At 37.4% G+C, this 9,986-nt stretch overlaps 1 long non-coding RNA gene across 2 annotated transcripts in view; it reads right to left on the bottom strand.

The window, feature by feature from the left end:
• Positions 1-7,086: 7,086 nt before the first annotated feature.
• Positions 7,087-9,986, bottom strand: part of LOC111772558 (uncharacterized) — a 190,694-nt gene continuing 187,794 nt past the window's right edge. Inside the window, exon 3 of one of the 2 annotated variants that reach the window (XR_011435408.1) lies at positions 7,087-8,761. This is a non-coding gene — a long non-coding RNA (uncharacterized lncRNA). The remainder of the gene's footprint in view (positions 8,762-9,986) is intronic. The other variant, XR_011435409.1, reaches the window with a different exon arrangement.

Below are 9,986 nucleotides of genomic sequence, written 5' to 3'. Positions count from 1 at the left end.
GGGTACCAAGTTCTAAAGAAGACCCTTGGAAATTAGTAAAGAGATAATAGAATTTATTCATACTACAACCACCACTTCCCCACAGCTCTAGCTCTCCAGTTCTAATTGTCAAGCTTCATGGAAGGATGACTGGGGAGAGAGAAAGGAAGTCAGAACTGAAAGTCACTGACATCATCATTGTCCTCTTTTGGGGCACACATTTGGAAAGGCTACTCCCACACAGGCAGCTGAGGAGGCCTCAGAAGTGTAATTCATAAAGAATAGGAGAAGAGTAATTTCCTCTTACCTGTGGGGGTTCATTCCAAGACTCCCAATGGATGCCTGAGACCTTGGATAGTACCCAACCCTATATGTACTATGTTTTTTCCTGTACGTACACACCTATGATAAAGTTTAATTTATAAATTAGGCACAGTAAGAGATTAACAACAATAATTAATAATAAAATAGAACAATTATAAAAATATACTGTAATAAAACTTATGTGAATGTGATATCTCTCTCTCAAAATATCTTATTGTACTCTACTCACCCTGCTTGTTGTGATGATGTGAGATGATAAAATGCATATGTGATGAAATGAAGTGAATAATATAGGCATTGTGAAGCAGCATTAGGCCTCTACTGACCTTCTGATGACATATCAGAAGGAGGTTCATCTGCTTCCAGATTGTAGTTGACCTTGGCTAAGTGAAACCATGAAAGTGAAACTGTAGATAAAAAAGACTACTGTACTGGGATCTCACTCCCCTGCTGGAAGCTTGCTGAAGTGAAGAATCTTCAGGGCTACCCTTCCACTACTATCACTACTGAGAATATTTGGTGAGAGAAATCTTAAAAGAGCATGGCATATGTCTATCGAGTATAGTGTATATGTGAAAAGAGAGACTAATGACCTTTAATCCATCTTGGGGGGATTTTAGATCCAAAAGTGATAAGTAACACAATAAAGTCTCTAGAAGATTCTATAGGAGAATATCAACTTGACCTTTGATTAAAGATTCCTAAATGCATCTTAAAAAATGCTAACGATGAAGACTGATATATTGAAACACAATAATTAATAACATATATCAAAAGATTGAAAAGACAAGCCACATAGTGGAAATCTTCTTCCACTATACAAATGTCTTCATTTGTTACATGTAAAACTAATAGAAGACTTGTACTCAGAATATATCCTTAAAAAACTACCACAAATCAGTTAAAAAAAGACAGACAATTCAATAGAAATAAATGAACAAATCTTTAAAAGTATTGGCAGGAACTGTGCCAGCTTTGACTGAAAGAGACAGAGGAAAAATTTAAAGGAGATCTTTAGAAATCCAAACTTTTATGGAGACAAAGTAGGCTGAGAAAATGACTCAAATGCACACACGGGGTTTGCTACCAGAACAGGCAGGATGACTCAGGGTAAAATCAAGAATTCTGAAATCCAAAGGTCAGAGAAAAGAATCATGAAAAATCAATTCATGAGAAGAGTATGAGTGAGTCTTAAGGAAATTTCAAGATTTGTCTGGAAGAATTTCAGAAATACTAAGAAATAGTGATTCCTGCGTGCCTCCTACTACATACCTCCCTTCCAAAAGGAATGTCTATAGTGGTATTTTAGAACTGTCTCATTATTTTATATTGTGTATATGTGTACTGAGGAGACAGAGAAGTTATCTCCTTAATTTACAGGTCTTCAGATTGAGAGGCACTCTGCTTGAGGAGCCACACATAAAACTTAATTTGGTGATAAGATTCTAGAATTTTAATGAATGGCACTTTTCAGGGTGTGGGAAGGGAGTGAGTATATTTTTCATGTGAAAGGTACATGAAGCTTTCCTGGCTAGAGGGAACACTGGGATACCAACTTCTGAGGTGGCTCCCAATGACTACCAATTCTTGGTATTTGGGCTCTTGGGAGTCCCCTCCCACAATGAATAGGGTTGACTTATGTGGCCAATAGGATATTGCAGAAATGACAGAGTGTGACTTTCATATTTTGAAAATCCTGGATTGTTTCTATAATACAAAAAAGGAGGGTGCATACAGGGGATTTTTGAAAAGGATTTCTTTAGAAACAGTTGTGTTGTGTTGTAGAAACAGCCCTTCCTGACTGGCAAGATACATCCTCACATGAAAGAAACAGTTCTTAAAGAGATCACTTGAAGAGATCAATTCATATATAATGAGGTTTAGAGGACAAAGTGAATTGGTATCTAAGTTATGAATAATAATCTAAATGGCGAGAGATGAATAAAATAGAGGCATAGTTTAGAAATACCTGCGTTTTTGGTCAGAGCAAGGATGCATAAGGTTTCCCATGGATCGGATGTAGGTCATAACACACACAAAAATCTTACTGTGTTATTGTGGTAGGACGTCTCCCAGAGAGTCTTCTTAAGTGTGAACAAATCAGAGGAGATAGAAGCAGAATTGTGTCTGGATTCCTAGGGGCTGGTGAGGTAATGAGCAACCAGTCAAAATAGAGATGCATTCATCTCCATTAAGGAAATTGTAGGTTAAACATCAAGAGCCATGTGGAATAGCTAATGAAACAGGAAAGTGTCCAGGAGAGACAAACTGAAACACTCTCCAAGTCCAGTGAGTACTGATGCTGAAGCCTTGCCATCAGTTCTTGACAGAATCAGCCAGGTAAGAGCTTTATTGCCTCAGTTTGCCCTCCTTCTTCTTACATGCCAACCCAGGAATGGTCAGAATCTTTGTTTAACAGGAATAGCAACACTAGGTAAGAAAGAGAGAAAAGCCAACTGTATACTCTTTCCTGGAAGCAAGCTTCTTCCCTACAACATGGCTGTTTTGGGTGAGGAGAGAGAGTCTATTTTAAATCAAATTTGGAATTCTTAATATTTTAATATTGTAACTTTTTTTCAAAGTGGCTCTAGTGTTTTTTTGTTATTGCTGTTATTGTTTTGTTTTGGCTTAAAGGTGACAGGAAAATTCAAGAGGAGGACCTAAAATTTCATCCATCAGGTGGGGAAATCTGATACCCACTGAGCAGATTTTGAAAGTTACTCAAAGGCAAACATAAAATTGTTTTACGATGATGTTCTTACAACTGTGCTTTTTCAAAATGCCAGTTCAAATGGCACCTTCCTTCTGACATGAGCTAAGACATTGTGCTGTGGGACTCATTGGAAAGCAGATATTTCCAACGTTCAGATTTCCTTTATATTTGTTCATCTGCCCTTTCTTCCCTCAGTGTTCATCTCATCACAGAATTATAAAGCATTTTTGTTCCTTCAGCCAAAAGGTAAAATAATAAGATAAAATAGATAAAATAAAATTCAAGTTTATCTCTTAGGGATGGCAACTCAGGGAACAAGACTTTGGGATGGAGTGTGTGTGGAGTATTTTTTCCATTTGCTTCTATAGGTTGCACACTGAATTTGCACTGGTTATGCCAACATGGTATAAAACCAATTCTACATTACATAGAATAAATGTAGGATACAATTGACCCATTTTCATGTTGGCCATTTTAAAAGTGTGAATACATTGATAAGAAGAAACAATTGTCTAGTTCTTACTTCCTGCCAGATGTGGTTTTAAGGACTTTACATATGTTGACACATTTAATCTTCATACGATTGGCGCTATGTGATAGGTACTGTTAACCATTCTGTAGATGAGGAAATTGAGGAAATTTAAAGTCTGACAGGTATTAAGTGACAGAAGTCAACTGCAAACCCAGGTACTATTGCTCTGGAGGCTGTGTCCTTACCCACTACACTGTACCACCTGTGATTCTAAAATTCCGCTTCGCAGGTTTTCTTTTTAGCCAAGTTGTATCTTAAAGACAGAGGATAGAATTTTATCAGACTCAGGTAATTGTAATAATCATAAAAATGCAAGAAAAGAAGTCATTGTTCATATTTCTCAAGTTGAGATTTTTAAAGCATGCTTGGATTTTCAGATTACTTATAAATAATGTAACTTTAGATGTTTGGAAAAAGTGTGCTTGCACTTCCACAGCAATCTACTAAATATTGGTTATCAAGCAGTATGCTTTAGGATCATTCAATTAATCATAAATCATTTTATCAGAGATTAAAACTGACAAAGAATTGACATTTTAGAAGAATTGTCTAAAAATTATCTCTCATAATGCTTATTTTTTGTTCATTTTCCCTGCTTCATACATAACCCCTACATTTCTATGCTGTCTTTGTTCATTCAAAATGAATATGTTTCCTATGAATGCATACAGACTTAGAAGCATTGCTCTCAGATTTATGTCATGAAAGATTTTGATCTATGAGAAGAAATATCTCATTAAATCTTAACTATAAGAGCGATATTAAAAGGTAAGATAGGTCTTTGTTCTTATGAAACTATAAAACAAAATTTTTAAGAAGGTAAAATAACTTCTATAATTAATTACTTATTTATTTCTAAAAACCAATTCTTTAACATGTATTGTGTGTAAAGGAGAAAAAAATGAAGACGTGGATCAGGTCATTGTACCATGGGGTTACCAGAATTGATGTTCCTCATATTCTTCCCAAATTTTTATTAAAATATTTATAACCACACCAGATAGCATAGAGAAGGGAAATCCATTGTAAAACTAACCACACAGACCCTGTGACTCAAATTATACCCTCATAACAAGCTCAGAAAAAGAAAACGCCCAAGGATGAAAACGAAATACATTAAATTATCCCACTTTTGTGTCCCTAATTCTAAGTTGCACTGACTACACAGAACCAATAACAGGGAACCAATTATCCAATTTCATTGAGCTTGACAGAATGAGTCTGTCATTATGTTCTGGAATATTTAATCACTCAAGGAAAAGAATTACTTAAGGAAGGATGAGTATAAACACACAGGTTATCTTAAAAGCTGTAGACTCTTCCTGTATTGTGCAAAGAAGTGACAAAATGAATTTCTTGATTCTTAGTCATGGTCTAAATGAAACAAAGGAATCAAAAGGAAAGAGACATATGTACACCAAGAACAATCCAAGATGACTGAAATTAAACCAAAAATATTATGACAATAAATGTACACAAATTATCACTCCTAAATATACAAAGATTGTGAAGCATCTTTAAAAAATAAAATAAATGGGGATTGTTAAAAAAATCTGATGAAGTACACAGAAAGCATGAACATTTATTGGTCAAAAATAAGATGAATTGAGATAATGTAAAACAAAATAAGTGATAAGTAGGGAACAATAGACCATTTTGCTCAAAAAGACTACTGCAAGATAAAATTTCATAAAACCTGAGCCTGGACCTTAATAATTATTCTATAGGCATAGAAGCAGGGCCCCAAGGGTGTGAAAGGACCCGGCACGTGGTTCTGGTGTGTCTGAGAGCTGGTTCTGGCATGTCCGGCAGATGATTCCGGAGTGTCCACCAAGTGGTTCTGGCATACCCGGCAGGTGATTTTGGTGTGTCAGGTAGGTGGTTCCGGCGAGTCGAGTAGGTGGTTCCGGCATGCTCGGCAGGTGGTTCAGTCGGGTCTGGCAGGTGGTTTCGGTCTGTTCGGGGTGTGGTTCCGGCATCTCAGGCACATGGTTCTGGCACGTCTGAGAGGTGGGTCCGGCCGGCCCGACAGGTGTTTCCATGGTGTCCGCCAAGTGGTTCTGGCATAGCTGGCAGGTGATGTTGGCGTGACTGGCAGGTGGTTCCAGCCAGCCCGGCAGGTGATTCCGAAGTGTTCACCAAATGGTTGTGGCGTAGCCGGCAGGTGATTTTGGCGTGTCCAGCAGGTGGTTTTGGCGAGTCGAGCAGGTGGTTCTGGCGTGCTCGGCAGGTGCTTCCGGTGTCATTGGCATGTGGTTCCGGCATGTCTGAGAGGTGGTTCCGCCATGCCCGGCAGGTGATTCCGGAGTGTTTGCCAAGTGGTTCTGGCATAGCCGGCAGGTGATTTTGCATGTCCAGCGGGGGTTCCGGCGAGTGTGTATTCATAAACTACGGTTCTAATATCTTTGCATAGAAGCTACTCTGCTTTGTGTGGTGCAAGGGAACAGGTAACTAGACTCTGAGGACAATACCCAACATAAATCTCAACCTTTCAAAATAGAACTTCTCCACCCTTCATTGGTGTTCAGTGTTTCTTTGGTTTAAGGAAACATATACAAGTTGCCTTTCAGAGAATGGTACGTTCAAAAGTGTTCTATTCTCCCCCACAGCATCACTCCATGGTGGACTGTAGAAGAGCATCTCATATCTCTATGTTGCTGAAAATGTTGTAAGGTTTACGTACTTTCCCAGTCACTAACTAGAGGCCCACTGTGTTGGGGACTTAGTATGGATAACATACACAAAATCTTTAAGATCAGGAAGTACTGTTTGTAACATGTGGAAAGGACTTTAGTATTAATTGAGAAAGAAATGTGCTCCTCCTCTTTGGGAGACCACTGGCGCTTATCAGAACCTTAAACAAACAAGTCTCTAATCAGAGAAGATATTGAAGAACATATCTGACAACGACTTGAGGGAGTTTTGTTGGTTTATAAGGTTCATATAACATAGTGGGTAAAAGGGAAAATAGAGGAGCTTCTTGGGCAAGACAAAGCTTTGTTATTCTAAACCAAAGGGTATCTGGATTGAAAAAGAAAGAAAAAAGACCAATGTGAGAACTGAAGATGAAAAAGGTAGAATATTTCTAAAAGTGACTTGTAGGAATCAGAAGATGAAGAAAATCACTACAACATTAAAAAGTCTGAAAAATCAAATAAATACTCTCAGATTCCTGGTTTACTAGAAAAATCCAACTTTTGCAATATTATACAATAATTAAGCATGCCTAAAGTTAATGTGGTAAATTTTAATAAAATGTTGCATATTATTGGTGTTATTTTTATGTGTGTATAATTCACAAAAATTTGGTATTCCAGAAAAGGATGGGACAGTGAGCTACATAATGATATGTACTGAGTATGCCACAGGGCACAATCTTCTCCCTTGATTTTCCCAGGCCAGCTTTAAGAATTCTTATCTGATGCACCGTCAAAATATTACAACCATTTGGAAAAGATGATTTGATAAATGGCAGGCCAATCGTACTCCTCGGTATTTACCCAAGTAAATTGAAAACACGTTCACACAAAACCTAGTATGCTGATATTTTTTGCAGCTTTATTCATAATTGTCAAAACTTGAAATCAGCCAAGATGTCCTTCAATACATAAATGGATAAACAAACTGTGGTACATCCATACAGAGGAATATTACTCAGTGATTTAAATAAATGAGCTATTAAACCATGAAGGAATCTTAAATGCATATTACTGAGTGGAAGAAGCTAATCTGAATGGCTACATACTGTGTCTTCCAATCATATGACATTCTGGAAAAGGCAAAACTAGGGAGACAGTAGAAAAATTAGGGGTTCTGGGTGAGGAGAGGGATGATTAGATGAGTCACACGGCATTTAGAGCATGAAACTATTGTTTGATAGTGTAATGGTAGACACATGTCATTACACATTTTCAAAAGCTATAGAATATATAACACAAAGAGCGAACTCCAATGTAAACTTGAACTTTAGTTAATAATATTTTATCAGTATTGGCTCATCAATTATAACAAATATGCCACACTAATGCAACATGTTAATAATAGAGGGAATGGAGGAGGGGAAGTTTGAGGAGGTATATGGGGACTCTGTGTTACTTGAACTTGCTCAATTTTTTGGTAAACATAAAATTGCTTTAAAAATAATCTCTCTCCTTTTTTTTTAAAAGTCTGTGTATCGTAGTAATTGGTCTGGTTTTCTAAAAACACTGCTTGGAGGCAGTGAGGACTAATAGGTTAAAGCCAAATGAAACACTGGCAAATTCAAAAGAGACTTTCACATCCCAAATGTGCTAGATAAAAACTTTTGGAGCTGAAAATCACTGAACAAATCGTCCCACCTTTAGTCAACATGGACCAAACACCTGTGAGCTGTGAAGCTCCCCCCCATCCCACCCCCAACTTACCCTCATGCACCACTACACTCACACGGGGTGCAAACACACACCTGCATCTTGGGATTACGTAAGGCCTTCACCTCTTCACAGTACCCTGCAGAGAGGGGATTACATCAAGAATGACTGACGTTAAGTTTACCATATGTCTGGGAAGTAAAGGGACTTAAAATTGCAAATGTGTTTTTAACGGAAAATAAGGAGATTCTGAATGTGAGCACTGAGATTCTTACCTCATTTCAAGCTTTTATGGATATTTATGGAATTAAACTATTTCTTTAACCAGAGCAAGTTGTGCTTCGCAATCAATTAGCTGCAATTTGAGTGTACAGTTACGCCTACACAGAATCAGAGTTATGCAAAGACAGGCGCAGCAGGACTATCGGTGGACTTTTACTAAGAAAACTCTCCTCGTGCCAAAAGCAGAAAATATTTCTAAATACGTGACAGTATGCATTAAGGCAGCAAGCATTAATTCTTTTGTATTACATGTGTGTGAATGTGTGTGTGTGTGAATGTGTGTGTGTGTATAAAACTTCTGGCCCCAACATTCCTCTCAAGGCTCTATATTCAATTACGTTCAATACTGAGGTTCTCATGATTACATAATCATATGCGACATGTTCATAATCCCATTTGTTTGTATAGCCCACTCCGCTTCATCTGCTAAACTCTTTTTTATTCGTCAGTTTCCGGATCCAATGGCACCTCCTTTATGAAATTGTCCCTCATTCACCAAAGCAGATCTCATCCCAGCTTCTGAGCTGCCTCAGCTTTTTGTTCATGCTTTTGTTAATGGCAGGCACACGTTATTGTAGTCACCTGTTAAAACGTTACATTATCCATTAGAATATAAGAGGCTTAAGGATGGTAATTTTGTCTTCTAATGTTGTACCACTACTTCCCCAAAACACATAAAAAAAAGACCTCTGATACGTGAATGTTTCTCTGCGTGTGAGGACGTATTTCAAGTCATCACACGAAGCAGTTCTTTCAGTATTCTTCTGAGGAAGATGTGTTTACCATCTTTATTACGCAGAAACAGAGACCCAGAAAGATTGTGACATACTCCTAATCACAACGCAAGTAATAACTGAATTCAGTATGCCCAAGCCAGAGCCCATTTTTGCTGAAGAGAGAAAGTGTAGCCACATAACAGCACCCTTAACAGCCAACAGTGTTGTATAAACAGTTGTTGAATGTTTAACACCCACCACCCATTGTCTCATGCCTTTTAAGGTTTCATGTTATCTAGTTCCCGCAACAAGTTACAAAGTAAATTCTACCTCACTGTGTACGTGAAAAAACTGAAAACAGAGATTTCAGGAACTTGCACACACCATTAAATTCATTAGGTATAGGAAATACCTAAAAGCAAAGATAAAGAAAAAATGCCCTTTTCTATTATATCTTAGTTATTTTAGTAATGTCTTCAGGAAGAAATACAGTAATGCAAATATATGTGCTGTGGTGTTTATGTTATTTAAATAAAATATCATATTGATATTATGGAAGATATTGAAAACATATTAGGCAATATTTATTAAATTGATTTTGTTCTTAACCCCTGAAAATATAATGTTAGAAAAAATTTCCCCTTCGTTTTCTATGTAAGTAAATTCAAATTTAGAGGAATGAACTAAATTGTGTAAAAATGTCAGTGCTCTAATTCAAAATGAAAATAATTTTCTCCTTTCTATTCATTAACGGAAAATAAGAATCTAGAAATCAAGTATCAAAGGTAAGCAATGAAACATGAGGGAAAGTAGAAGTAGTCTATGTTTCTATTTTTGTGGGGTCTTTTGTGCTGGATGATTAGCCCTGAGCTAACATCCATTGCCAATCTTCATCTATTTTTTTTTGCTTGAGGAAGATTAGCCATGAGCTAACAGCTGTGCCAATCTTCCTTCACTTTATATGTGGGTCACTACCACAGCAGGGCTGATGAGTGGTGTAGGTCCATACCTGGGATCTGCACCCACAAACCTGGGTCACCAAAGTGGAGCCCGGCAAATTTAACAACTATGCCACAGGGCTGATCCCTATG

Source organism: Equus caballus, chromosome 2 (assembly GCF_041296265.1).
Source record: "Equus caballus isolate H_3958 breed thoroughbred chromosome 2, TB-T2T, whole genome shotgun sequence".
Lineage (NCBI taxonomy): Eukaryota > Metazoa > Chordata > Mammalia > Perissodactyla > Equidae > Equus > Equus caballus.
Note: the sequence above shows the minus strand (reverse complement) of the source record. Positions and strands in the feature narration are given on the sequence as shown.